The sequence below is a fragment of the Chrysemys picta genome, chromosome 4 (genome assembly GCF_011386835.1).
Source record: "Chrysemys picta bellii isolate R12L10 chromosome 4, ASM1138683v2, whole genome shotgun sequence".
Classification (NCBI taxonomy): Eukaryota; Metazoa; Chordata; order Testudines; family Emydidae; genus Chrysemys; species Chrysemys picta.
This window is the reverse complement of record NC_088794.1, coordinates 18,930,953-18,944,587: the sequence shown is the minus strand read 5'-3', so window position 1 is coordinate 18,944,587 and position 13,635 is coordinate 18,930,953. Positions and strand designations below refer to the sequence as shown.

Here is a 13,635-nt window from a genome sequence, read left to right as displayed (position 1 = left end):
GCAGCTTTTACTGGGGGCTTCTCCCAACACTTTCCAATAGTGGGAAAGTATGAAATCCCCGTTTGACTGCTGGGGACAGAGCCAGAGAGGGGGGAGCAACTTGCCCAAAGTCCCACAGGAAAAGGAAAACAACCATCAGTGGAACCAACAGGAAACCTAGCAATGGAACTCAGGAGTCCTGGCTCCCAGTCCCCTGGTCCAGTCACTCCAGCGGAGCACACTCCCTCTCAAAGGCAGGGGGAGCGGACATGAGGGCCTGGTTGTAATTGCCAGCTGTGGGAGGGAGTGTGCAGCAGTGGTTAGTGAAGGGGCCTGGAAAGAAAGGCTGCTGGGTCCCACCATACTTCTGACACTTGGTGTGACCCTGAGCCAGTAGCTTCCCCTCCCAGGCCTGGTTCTCATCAGTGGGGTTGGGGTCGCAGTCCCAACAGCCCAGGGGGGGTCACAGTCCCAACAGCCCAGGGGGTTGGGAGGCTCCAGGAAGGTGTGTAAAGTGCTGGGATGTTGGGATCCCGGAGGCGCTGTCACCCCTTCACGAGGGCAGTGTTGTGCACCCCCTGCTGCTGGCCGAGTTTCTCTGTCCCTTGGCACTAAGACAGACTCTTGTTTTCACAGCCAGCCGATCGCCCCGTGCCATCACCCTGCCTGCTTCCTGGGCAGGGTAACTCCTCAGCTCACCACCACCCTCTCCAGCCTGCCTTGGGCTTGGAGAGTGAGGAAAAGGGCGAGGGACGACCCTGAACATCCTCCATCCATCGCTCCATCACCAGAGCAAGTGAGTGGCATTAGGGTTCCTCGGTGGCGTCCCCTGTCTGTCTGGGGAGAGGCAGAAAGACGGGGAGAGAATCTCTCCCAAAGGAGATTGGATTTGCAAACAGCCCCCAGGACCGCCTCGCTCTCAGACCGGGAAGGGGCTTCTCCAGAGCCGTCTCCAGTGTGTTTGGCAAGGTCCCAGCAATGGGGCTCCCAGCCCTTCCCTTGTGGGAGACTGTTCCCCAGGCTGAGAGTCTGTGAGCTGGGCCAGACCTGGTGAGCTGCTGAGCATGGAAATCAATGGGAACCGAGGAGGCCCTGGCCTTGCTATGCCTAGGGACTTTGAAGTGGGGAATGGTTTCCCAGGAGAAGTCCGGACTCCTGGGTTCAGGGCCGGCTTTAGCAAGTGCGGGGCTCGATTCCTGGGGCAGCACTTCGGATTGCCAGCTGGGGGAGGTGGCCCCGCGGGGCTGCCGCACTCTGGACGGCACTCTGGCCAGGAATGCAGGGCCATGGGGCTTGCCGCGGTCTGGCCGACGGTCCGGCCGGGGTCGTGGAGCTGCCGCGCTCCGGCCGGCGCTCTGGCCAGGGGAGCGGGGTCCCCGAAGACGACTGCCGCCGGGGTGAGTGCGCGGGGCCCTTTTAGGCGCGGGGCCCGATTCTGGGGAATCGGGCGAATCGGCCTAAAGCCGGCCCTGCCTGGGTTCTGTTCCTTCTCTAGCCTGGGCGGGAGGTGGGGGGGTGTGAGTGTGGTCTGGGGTGGCAGGAGGGAGCTGCTTGTCCAAAGTGACCAGTGTCTTTGTGACTGACCCCAGTGCTCGAAAAGGACGAGACTCCCCAGTTCTTGCAGCCCCAGGGATGACGAGGGGGAATGTTGAGGGGGAGCAGAGCATGCAATGAACTCCTGCCAGTGGGGGTAGCTTGCCCTCCCTGTACCCCTGTGGGGGGAGCAGGAGCTGCTCTGGCTGGGGCAGGGATGGGGAGGGACCAAACAGGCTGGTTAGTGAGCGGCTGCCTTGACCCCAGACTCACGCCTGCTCCCCGCTGGGTTCCAGGATGGCCAGGCTCCTGAGGATGTTCGGGAAGAAGGCTCTGCAGGTGGCCCCAGAGCCTGAGGGAAGCAGCCACCATCTTCCCCAGGAGCGAAGCGGCCCCTCCGTCCCCGCTGGAGGGGAAGAAGCTTCCGGCCGTGCCAGGAGGTGGAAGCGCCCAGCCTTCTGGCGGAGGAAACCCACTCCCGGCACAGGTGCCGAGGTGGGAGCATCACCTCCCAGGCCAAAATGGAGCTGGGCCAGGCTGCGGCTGGGCAGGCAGGACCCAGCCCAGGGGCGGAACCGGGCAGGGTGGCTCTGGGGCTTGTTGTTGTGTGGGCAGCAGCGGCCCCAGGAGCCCAGCCCCAACTTCCAACAGGAGGCATCACCCTGCTCGGTCAGTGAGGACCTTCCAGCCTCCCCAGGGCAGGAGGTGGAGGATCCCTCTGCCAGCCCCAGCAGCTCGGGCCGCTCCCCATCCGACAGCAGCAGCGCCTGCGACGCGGACAGCAGCCTGGCCGACGGACGCGTCTGCTTTGTTCCAGGTGAGGAGCCAGGCTGGGCTCGGGGAGGGGTGAGGAGGGGGCTGTGAACACCCTGGGCCCAGGCCCTCGAGCAGTGCTATGGGGGCGGGTCTCCAGCCCAGGTGTCTGGCCTGAGCCATGTGAACCCCACGGACACTAGATGCTGCCACTTTGGTCCTTGGTGCTCCATTGGGCGGGGGTGGGGGGAGGCACCTCCAAGGGAGTCCAGGACAGTGGGGAGGGTCTCTTTGCTATGGGCTCCTGAAGGAGTTGGGGGCTGATGCCATCACTGAGAGGGGGGAGTGTGGGGCCCAATCTGCCCTATGTCCCGGAGGTGGGAAGGGGACACATTGTCCCACCATGCCCCTGTCCTTCCCCCGAGTGGCAGCAGGAGTCACCTTGTCCCCTTCTCTCCCTGGTGCAGCGTCCGCCAGGGACTCCGAGGACGATGAGGAGAAAGAAGAACGGGTAGACTTGGTAACGGAGGAGGCTGCTCTCATGAACATCCGAGAGCAGCTCCATGCCCGAGAAAAGGTACAAACGTTCCCCAGCTGTGCTGGAACTGAGATTGTCCTGCTCCTTCCCAGCATCCTGACCCCCTGCAGAAGGTCTTGGCCCTAATCGGGACCTTTCTCCTTCATGATCTGGGACCCCCAAGATGGGGGTGTTTGTCACACACCAGCCGGGGTCTCCTCCCCGCACAGGCACTGTCCCAGTTCCTGACCCTGCTTGTGGAGGAGTCGTGGGTGATTTGGACAATAGGCAGGTCCCCACTATCCCCCATTCTGGCCTAAGTCCTGCAGCTGGTGTGGCTGGGGCAGGGAGGTCCCTGGCTAACTGGCTCTCTCTCCCCTAACCCCACTCCTGGTGGGCGCAGGACCAGGCGCAGCAGCTCGAGTTCCTGCACGCCATCTACCCCGCGTGCCTCGCTGCCCAGCAGAGAGGGGACGACACATTGGAGCCACACTGCTCGAAGGCGGCTGTGGTGGAGAGGATTGTGGTGAGTGAGACACAGCGCCCGGCAGCTGGAGGGTGGACAGAGACATGGGAGGGGCAGGGGTCTCCCCGGGCCGAGGGTTGGGGGATGGCTGGTGCTGGAGGGCAGCTGAGGGCAGGGATTGCTGGGGCTGAAGATTGGGGAGAGGAGATGGGAGAACTAGTGGGCAGGAATCGGAGGAGCGGGAGGCAGCTGGGGGGGATCCTGCTGGCTGTGTAATCTCCTCCTTGGGGAGTGTCAGTGAGGCCCGAATCTCACACGCTCCTTTGTCTCCTTTGCGTCTCACAGGAGCTCATTGAGGAGCTTCCTCCTAACACTCCACCCGACGCCGTCCTGGCCAACTCCCTCATTGCTGTGGCCAACCTCAGGTACCGAGACCCTCCCGCCCGGTTCCCCTAACCCCGGTGCTGCTCAGGCCCCTGGCTGGGAGTCACTGCCCCTCCCACTCCCAGGTCACCTCCCAAGGGGGGCTCCTCTGGCAGAGGTGGGGGGAAGGGTCACTCCCTCTCCTGGCTGCTCTGTTCTTTGCACTCCAGTACATTGCAACGGCTTTGGGGAGAGGCTGACTCCCAGGATCAGATACAGGAGGGGCAGCAGGGTCCAGGGAACAGGCACCATTCCTGCCCTGCCACTGTCGGTCTGGGAAACCTCGGCCTTATCATTCCCTGGCTCGGTGCCTCAGTTTCCATTCTCGCCAGCCTCTGCCTATTTCCCTGCAGTTTCACGTCCGTGTTGGTGCCAGTCCCACCCCCGCACTGCACAGTCTAATACCGGCTCCTCTCTCTTGCCAGCACCATGACACCTGCCCTGGAGCCGGAGCTGGAGACCCACCTCCTCCGAGCCACGCTGCACGCCGTGTTCACCCTGGGCACGCAGACGGACACCAACCAAGTCCAGGTAGATCAGCCAGCTGTTATCCTGCCCGAATCCTTGCTAATTGCCTGCAGTGGGATGTGAATGAGAGAGGCCAGGATATGTGTTTGGGGGTCTCACCAGTGCTTCCCAGAGACTCCTCTTCCCATCCTGTGGCAGGTGTAGCCCCAGTTTCCCTAACTCTGACCCATGGCTCTCCCTTGCTTTGCAGGATCTGCATAGGGTCATACCAGACCTCCTGGACGCCATGCTGCGGAAACTGCTGGAAAAGACCCCAGACACGGACAAGCTCCACTACATCTTGGAGGTGAGCCCGATGAGGGGGTGGGGGCAATTTTACCTTAACTCTTAGATCCATTTTCCAGTCTGTCCTCCTAGCTGGCCCCCAGTGGCCGTCCTTGGTCAGGGCAGTCAGTGCAATGCAGGGTCAGGCCCTTCCTCCTTGAAGGACAGAGGAAGGAGCTGGGACTTCAAGACAGAGCTCTGCCTGGTTGTGTCGAGCACTAACCACAGGGCCCCCGGCTGGCTTGGGGAGTGAGAGTCTGAACCCCTCCTGGGAGATCCAGAAGATGGTCCTCAGAGAAGAGCCACAGCCTCATTCCTAGAGAAACAGGAGGGCCCCAGAGAATCAGCCCTTGTCTCTGACGGGCTCAATCACACTCAATCCCTTCACCCAGCCAAGGACTTGAGAGCCAGGGAGGGGGGAGGGGTCTGTCTCCTTCCTGGGGAGCTGTTCAGGAATCAGCAGTTCAGGGAGGATGGGACCAGCCCTGACACCGAGCATTGTTCCAATCTAGAGAGACAATGACAAGTTGTGACCTACAGGATACAAGCATTGTCCTGGGGGCAAGAGTCCCCTTCTAAAACTCTGCGGTCAATGAATCAGTTATTCCACCCCCACCGCATGCAATGTCTCAGCCCCCTTGGGATGGGGGGGGGGGGCATTAGCACTACACATGCACCCCCTCATCAATCCTGAGCTGCCTCCTTTCCCCACAGCACATTAACTACTGGACCGTGTCCAGGGTGCCACGAGAGAGAGCCAGGGCCATCAGGAGCAGCGCGGCCCTGCTCACGTCCGTCATCTCCCTCCCTGACTTTGACGTAAGTGGCCTCTGAGCCCAGCTTCCTGACTCCAGGCGTAGGGGGGCCGGTTCCAACGGGCTGGAGGATCTGCTGCTGCAGGGGCTGTGGGCTAGGAGTGATCCTCTTGGGGAGGCAGAGTCAGAGCAGAGAATGAGCCTGGCTTGAGTCAAGTTCTTCTTGTCCTGGTTAAGTGGCGACTCTCGCTTGTAAGGGGAGCAGGCTCCAGGTTCTTGCCTTCTTGTCATCCTGGAGCAGCTGGGGAAGCAAATCCTCCTGGAGGGCCCTGCCCACATCTCTGTCCTCCGGGCTCCCTTGCGGGCAGAGATAACTAAGGATTCAGCTCTAGCTCCTATCCTCTAGCATCTCCTGCAGAGGGGCTGAGGGGAAGGAGAGTCCTGGCCCAGGCAGGGACTGGGAGCTGACAGGAAAATGCTGATGGAGTCCCCTCTCCCTCTCCCTTCCATTAGAACTCAGCCGAATTCCCCAGGATGGGCCACCACGTGGCCCAGCTGGCTCTGTCCATCAGTGACCCAGACGAGGACATCAGCCGGCAGGCCAGGGAGGGGGTTTACCGGCTCTACCAGCTCCTGCTGCGCCAGAGGGGTAAGGAACCCGGCTAGATGAGTGAGACTGGGACCCCAGCCAATTTCTCTCCGAGTGACCCCGGCTGGCGGATCAGTCTCTCTCTCTCTCTTTCTGTGTTCTCCACCACCCCCGCAGTTCTGTTGGGCTCTGCCCACCGTGCAGCCACCAATGGGATTGGAAGGACACAAGCCCTGCAACCAGAATGACCAATGTGTATGTGTCTCTCTCTTTCCCAGAGCTGACCATCCGTGAGGTCGAAGACCTTTGGTGCTGGGACTGGCACCAGGACAGCCAGCTCCTCGGCTATAAGAACACCGCCAGGGTCGGGGAGGTAAGGACACTCTGCCAGGGCATGGCACAGCTCTGCAGGCAGGTGGCTGCCTCCTGGAGCCACGCGACAGAGTTGCCGTTCTAGGCCAGGATTTGGAGCCTGGTTCGGGGCAATCTGCTGAAGCCTCACATCTGGTTGGTTTCAGGTTTTTGGCAAATTCTTCTCCGAGGGGCAGAGAAGATTCTTCCTGCAGACAGCAGTGCTGGCCATGCACGACCCCCTGCTGCGTGTCAGCCAGGCTGGGCTGCTCCTCACTTACTCCCTCCTGGGGCAAACCGAGCAGCTGATGGGGAGCAGGGTGAGCAGCTGCATTAGACTCAGGAGATTGGGGCGGGGCCCAGGCCTCATTCCCATCCTCTGGCCATTCGCCGGCCTGGCAGCAAGGCGACTGGTGGGGAATGAGAGTGAAAGCAGGTGCTCCTGGGAAGGGAGATGAATTCACCTCCATGAGCAGGAGGGAGGAGGTTGTCCCCGGAGCAGTTCCAGCCCAGCTCGTTAGCAAGGCTAATGAATGACAAGCATTGCCTCAGCACGGACTTCTGTTCCTGGGAAGGGCAGCAGAGTCCTCTATGTGCCCTCTGCGAGCCTCTCCTGTCACCCGCGCCACCACCCAGAGTTGTTCCCGTCACTGGCAGCCTGGGAGGCCAAGGACTGAGGGGTGATGGCGACTGACCGGGCAGTTCTGAGGCACATGGGCGGGGGAAGCTCGTCCTGCTGCCGGCAGGGCTGGACTCGCTCTAGAGAGAACGGGAGGATTCACTCAGCAGGGGCTGCTGATCTGCCCCATTCACCAGGGCTGCCATCCTGCGGCTTCAGCCTCAGTGGCTGGGATGACTTGGGGAAAGGTCTCAAGCTCCCCACATCCCACTTCACTGCTGCCAGAATCCCTCCGCCCCCCCGCCCCGCTAGAGCCCCCTCTCTGCCCAACCTGGGTGGGGGTGGAGGAGAGGGGTCAGAGAACTTGAGCTGTGGATTGGCGGTGGAACAGCTGTCAGGGGCACTGGGTGGGAGTTGGCAGGAGCTCCCCCTACAAGGAGGTTGTTGGCACTGGAGGTCCCTTGAAAGGAAAACAAGACTCCATTCTGGGGGTCAGGAGGGGGACTTCATCCCTCAGAGGTGCGCGGGTGCTGGGTGGAATTGCTGCTGGTCCCAGGGGCCCTTAATTCCCCCTGATTCCACGGGGGCATCTGAGTCTCTGACAGGTCCTCGTTCCCTTGCAGCACGAGGTCGTCACAGCCAAAATAATGAACGAACTTCACATCATCCGGCACTTGCGCCAAGTGCCGGAGGCGCTGCAGGAATTCTGCCTCCAAGGCCACCAGCAACTCCTGCTCCCTCTAAACGGGGAGTGTAGTGAGACTGAGCGGCCTCCCTCCGAGCAGGAGAGCAAGGGCCCCTCTACACGCCCCTTGGAGGGCAGAGCCTATATCGCCCCACCCCCCTTGCCTGTTGGCTGGCCACCGGGGCCTCTGGTAGACTCTGTTTCAACTGAGCGGCCTCCCTCCGAGCAGGAGAGCGAGGGCCCCTCTACACGCCCCTTGGATGGCAGAGCCTATATCGCCCCACCCCCCTCGCCTGTTGGCTGGCCACCGGGGCCTCTGGTAGACTCTGTTGAAACTGAGCGGCCTCCCTCCGAGCAGGAGAGCGAGGGCCCCTCTACACGCCCCTTGGAGGGCGGAGCCTATATCGCCCCGCCCCCCTCGCCATAAGGACCGGGGCGTGGGGTCGGAAATATAAAAGGCCGGCCCTTGACCACAGTTGGGGAACAGCCTGCAACAGAGGAGGACACTTGGCCTGTTCTCCAGAGGCCCCTAACCCTAACCCCAGACATGGACGAGGACTGGCCCAGAGTACCCGCTCCCTGTTACTCCAGGGAGCCGGAAGAGGCCTGGAGGCCGCAGGTACCAAACCCTGGGGATGCAGGAAGTAGCCCAGGGGCAGCCCGGGAGCTGCTGGCTGCAGAGCCCGGCGCGGCTCAGTCGGCGTGTTGCGGCTGGATCCCCGCCGACGCAGGGACAACCAATCCTGCCCCTGCCAGCGCCTTGGGCTGGGACGCGGGGGAGGAGGGTGGGACCGCGTCCCCCTGCCACCCCACCCCGGGTGGCTGACCCCCTACATGGTGCAAGGAGGCTCTAGCCCAGGACAGGAACTGTTTGTTGGCTGGCCACCGGGGCCCCGCCCAGGCTAGAGCCAGCCCTGTCAAGTCTGTCTGTTTGCTGGCTGCCAGGGTTCCACCCAGGCCAGGGCCCGCCCTTGAAGTCTGGTTGTTTGTGGGGTGCTTGGGCCCCGCCCAGGCCTGAGCCACCCCCGATACAGTGTGTTGAGGGGCTGACCACTTGAGCGACCTCAGCCCAGCAGCGCCGGCTCTACCATTTTTTCTGCCCCAAGCAAAAAAAAAAAAATACAACAACGCTCGGACTGCCAAAGTGAGCAAAAAGAAAACCAAAAAAAACCCCAACCACTTGGACTGCTGCCACCCGAACTGCCAAAGCAGAAAAAAAACCACCAACAACGCTCGGACTGCCGCCGCCCGAACAGCTGAAGTGCAAAAAACAAAAAAGTCGCCCGGCCTGTGCTGCCCCAAGAATGGACGGAATGCCACCCCAGGCATGTGCTTCCTCCGCTGGTGCCTGGAGCCAGCCCCGCAGCCCAGGCCGCAGCCTGGTTGCGACAGCTGATCGCTGAGGTGGAGCGGCTGCTCCACCCCCATGCAAGAGGGCGCTAGAGTAGGCCAGAGCGGCTCCAGAGGCTGGTAGCCAATCAGAGAATGGTCAACTGAGAGCCAATCAGGGCCGAGATTAGAGCCAGCCAATCAGGGCTAAGCTAGGCCCTATATAAAGGCTGCCCAGGCGAGCAGCAGGCAGTATCCCCCAAACCTTGATGGGAGAAGGTCTGTCTTCAGAGCAGGAGACCAGCATCTCCGAAAGAGCAGTGCTGGGCAGGCTCAAGGGAGCATACTACAGCTCCGGCCCAAGACCTGCCAGACTGCGGGCCCTGATAGAAAGGGCCTAGAGGGCCCAGAGGAGAAGTGGCCCAGGGACAGTTGGACAAGGGGAGAGCAGGGAGACTGCCACTAGAGGATCCCTAGGTTTGGACCCAGGATAGTTGGTGGGCCTAGGTCCCCCCGTTCCCTCTTGTACTGCAGCTGGCCATACGATGGCTGAGTCAAACTGCAACCGGCCCTTGAGACAAGGGGCTAGACTTTGCGGGTTTTGGTTCGCCACTGAGGCAAGTGCAAGGACTGTTGCTAACCTACTTCCCGCCGGAAGGAGATGAGGATGGATTAGGGGGCACTGCTGGAGGGAAGTGGCCTGAAGAAGGACACCGTCAAGTGGACTAGGCAGATTGTGCCACATGGAGAGACCAAAATGGTGGAGAAAAGAGACTTCTATTGGAGGGCCTGGGTGGCTCGGCTTGCCAAACAGCAGCGGGAGTTGTTCTGGCTGCTGTGGAGGTCGGCACCCAGACCAAACAAGAGATCCGGCACCGAGGGAGAGAGGCCAGGAACGCTGAACTGCTTCGCCTGTAGATGACAGGGACACTAAAGGAGGAAGTGTCCCTCCTGGGAGGGGGCAGAGAGGCCCCACCCAGAAAAGGCACCCCCTGTGAGAGTAACAGGGGGCCCCCCGGCTTGTTGGGTCTGTGGGGAGCCAGGGCACCTGAAGAGAGAGTGCCCCTACAGGACTCCCAAGGCCCGGGCCAGCCCAGAAGGAAGGGCTAGGGCCCAAACAAGCAGGAGTAGGGATGTGGCAGGGGGAAGACCCAGAAAGTGCTTCCACTACCACCAATGGGGACACTTAAAGAGGCACTGCCCCCTGAGGCAGAAAGGGGGAGTGTCTGAGACAAGGGCTCGGTCAGAGACCAGCCACAGAGAAGAGGTGGTGAAGATGGAGGCCCCTAGAGAGAAAGGGGCTGAGGCAGAGAGGCCCCACCGAAATGAGGGAACCCACATAGGAGCCAGGAGGGCCCATGTGGGAACCCAAAGAGAAGTGGGAACCCACGTAGGACCAGGGCGTTCTACAGTGGGAACCCAGACCCTACAGCTGGGAAGCAGCTGGCTCCAGACTTTGGAGGGCCTGCGAGAGGAAAGGGATGCCCTGCAGGCCCCACTACGAAGGAAGCTGGGGCGATAGGGACCCCTTTCCTCCCCTCCCCCGTGACCATTTTTTAAGGGGGAGGGTTTGTGGTGGGACGGCTGCCCCACCCCCATGTGAGAGGGAACTAGAGTAGGCCAGAATGGCTGTGCAAGCTATCAGCCAATCACGGAAGGGCCTACTGAGAGCGAATCAGGGCCAAGATTAGAGCCAGCCAATCAGGGCTAGGCTAGGCCCTATATAATGGCTGCCCAGGAGAGAAGCAGGTAGTCTCCCCCAGAATTTCATGGGGGAAGGTCTGTCTCCAGAATAGGAGACCAGCATCTCGGGCTGGGCAGTACTGCATCTGGCCATCCGGTGGCCGAGACAAATTGTAACCGGCCCTTGAGACAAGGGGCTAGACTTTGGGGGTTGCGGTTGGCCACCGAGGCAGGTGCAAGGACTGTTGCTAACCCCCGCCCCTGGAATGGGGTGAGGATGGACTAGTGGGCACTGCTGGAGGGGCAGTGGCCTGAAGGGCAGTGTCAAGCGGTGAGCAACGCGGCTCCAGATGCCAATGGAGGACAAGAGATGGATGGGATGCTGCCAGCAGAGGGCGTTCCCCATCAACTGAGCTAATTCCCAGAGCGACCAGCGGGAGGCGCCATGCTGGTGAGTCCCAACCCCGTCAAAACCGCCCAGCCCTATTGTGGGCCCACTGCTACCCTGCAGACTCTGGTCCAGACCAGACTGGGCCAGCTGGAGTGGCCTCCCTCTGATTGGGGGAGCGAGAAGGGGAAATGGAGCCCCCTGGCACTCACAGAAACTCTATCCCCTCTCTGTGGAGCAGGGTTCTTCCCTCTGCCCCCCAAATTCCTTCATATGGGGCAGGACCTCTTTCCTTTGCACCCACTCCCCTCTGTCTACCCCCCCTCATTCCCGCTGCGCCCAGGCAGAGCTCTCCCTGCCCCATATGGTGCAGAAAAGCCCTTGTGTCAGGGCCACAGCCCCACTGGAGCTCGGAAAGCTCCACTTTTGAGGAGGTGGGGGTGGGACAGAGGCTCAGGGCTAGCTTCACCTTCTGCCCTTTATTCTCCCCTTGGCCCTTCTATGGGGTCTCTGGGTGTGACAGGAATAGGAGCCTCCTTCCAGCTGTCTTCCAGGCCCTGGGATCTGGCACAGCCTCCAGGACGGGCGCTTCCTGTAGCTGAGCCACGTCAGAGAGCAGTGGGGACAGGTCACCTCGTCCCAGCAATGCCGGCTCTCAAAGAGGCTTAGATGGAAGACCCCAGTTCCTCATGGAGGTAAGAGCCATTTACTCCTTGGGGCGTGTGGGTCTCTTGGGGGAGAAATGGCATCCCCGATGCATAGCCTGGCTGGGAGCTTTCCCGGCCCCTGGATTCCAGCCCTGGTACAGAGCCCTATTTCTCATCATGATATCCTCATTTTATTCTCAGAGGCGGTGTCCAGGATCCTGGAGACTGTTTCCTGCTGCAGGAGGTTTGAGCGGGGAGAGATCACTCACTGTCACGACCCAGGGGTCTCCAACCCGGGTCTGCAGGGTTCATGGGAGCAGCCACACTCCAACCCTCCACCTGGAAGCCTGCTGAAAATTGCTTACCTCGGACCCATGAAGTTCAGCCCCAGTTTGAGGCTCCACTCCTGAGGTCCTATTGGAGGAGTCCCAGGAAAGCTCCCTGGCCCTGTGGACGACAGCAGCAGGAACACGAAGCTGACTGAACACCAGGCCTGCTCCTGGTTCTGGACCGTGCGCTGCCTGGTTCTGCTGCCGCTCCCCTGGCTTGATTTCCTGGCATCTGAGTGGTGGTGGTGATAGCAAGTTTGTCTTTTGCTGCTGATCTTCCAGTATCCTGACCCGGCTGACTCTCCACTCCTGTCATGTGAGTGTGGACTCTGGCTCTGACCAGTAGGTCTGGCTGCCCTTGACCCAGCCGTGACATGGACTTTGGTACAACTTCTCCAATGCCCCTTTCTGATCTCCAGCAAGATACACCAGTCCCTTGGCTCCCAAAGTCCCAGTTGGCCGCTATTCAAGGGCTGAGGGGTAGTGCTTGTATCGCCCCACCCCAGCTGCTTTTCCTAGGGGAATCTCCCTAGAGCCGAGGAGAAATCTGCTCTTTTCTTAGGATCAGTCCCACCCTGGCCTCAGCTCAGCTACTTTGTTAACCTGGGGTCAGGCACCACTTTTGAAGCCCTTAGCGTGGGGGTGGAGGTGGGAGCAGAGGCTGAAGCTCCAGCAGTTTCCACCAAAGAACACCCCCCGTCTTTCTATGGTCCGGCTAGGGCTCCCCATCCATCCTGGAGCTGAACACCAGATGGGAGCTGATGGATTGTCCGTGGTGGGCCATGTTCTTGTGTGTGATGAGAGGGCCAGGAGCAGATGCACCACGCCTGGCCAGGACCGGGCTAAGCAACCTGTAATGCTCGGTGAGTCAAACCATGGCCACAATACAGCCACCCTGGGCATCCATGGGGACTGAATCTGGGCCCTTCACAACCAAGAGCACAACTCGTTCCAACTTGAGTCATGATGCTGGTGACCCCTGCCAGCCCCTCTGAGGGGGGTCAGTATTATCCCTGTTCGCTGGGGCATAGGGATAGAAGGCAACTGGCTGCAAGGTCACACATGACGTCCCTGATGGAGGCAGGAAGGAAGCATGGGACTGATACCAGTCCAGCTCCAACCGCTAGACTCCACCCACTTCCAAAGTCAGAGAACCCAGGAGCCCTGACTCTGACACTAGGCCTTAAATGACAAGACCAACCTCCCTCCCACTCAGGAAGCCATAGAAGGGACTATCTGCTGAGCTCCCCTTGGCAAAGCCGCTGTCAGAGACCATTGCTAGTGGGTGCCAAGTGCCTGAGCAGGGAACTGCTTGAGAGCCTCCTAGAGATTCGCAGGTGTTTCACTGTGACCCTCAGGGAGCCGTGGGAAGAGACTCTCCGGCTCTAACAAAGGGTTTCTGTTCTCCTAGGCAGTCAGCCCGTGAGGCCAGTTTGCAGAATGTGGAAGAGCCCTTTGGCGAGGCGTTGGAGGATTCACCATGAAGGTGGCAGCAGCGGCAGTGCCTGGGGTCCCCATGGGCCAAGCCTCAACTCCTGCCAATCCAGGCTAATCTCCCCCTGCTCTCAGTGGGGCTTGGCTTTAGCTGCTGGGCCTGTGAGCCTAGACCAGGGGTCTCAAACTCCAATGACCGCGAGGGCTGCATGAGGACTAGTTCATTGGCCCGAGGGCCGCATCACTGACACCCCCCCCCTCGCTGCCCCTGCCCCTGGCCCTGCCCCCAGAGGGGGCAGGAGGAGTGTGGCAGGGGCTCAGGCCGGGAGTTGAGGTGCAGGAGGCTCAGGGCAGGGAGTTGGA

At 61.0% G+C, this 13,635-nt stretch overlaps 1 long non-coding RNA gene across 1 annotated transcript; it reads left to right on the top strand.

The window, feature by feature from the left end:
• Nucleotides 1–8,127: 8,127 nt before the first annotated feature.
• LOC122173146 (uncharacterized) lies at nucleotides 8,128–13,242 on the top strand. Its single transcript, XR_010600381.1, has 4 exons — nucleotides 8,128–10,925; nucleotides 11,386–11,557; nucleotides 11,711–12,154; nucleotides 12,558–13,242. It is a non-coding gene; the product is annotated as an uncharacterized LOC122173146 (long non-coding RNA).
• Nucleotides 13,243–13,635: the final 393 nt, after the last annotated feature.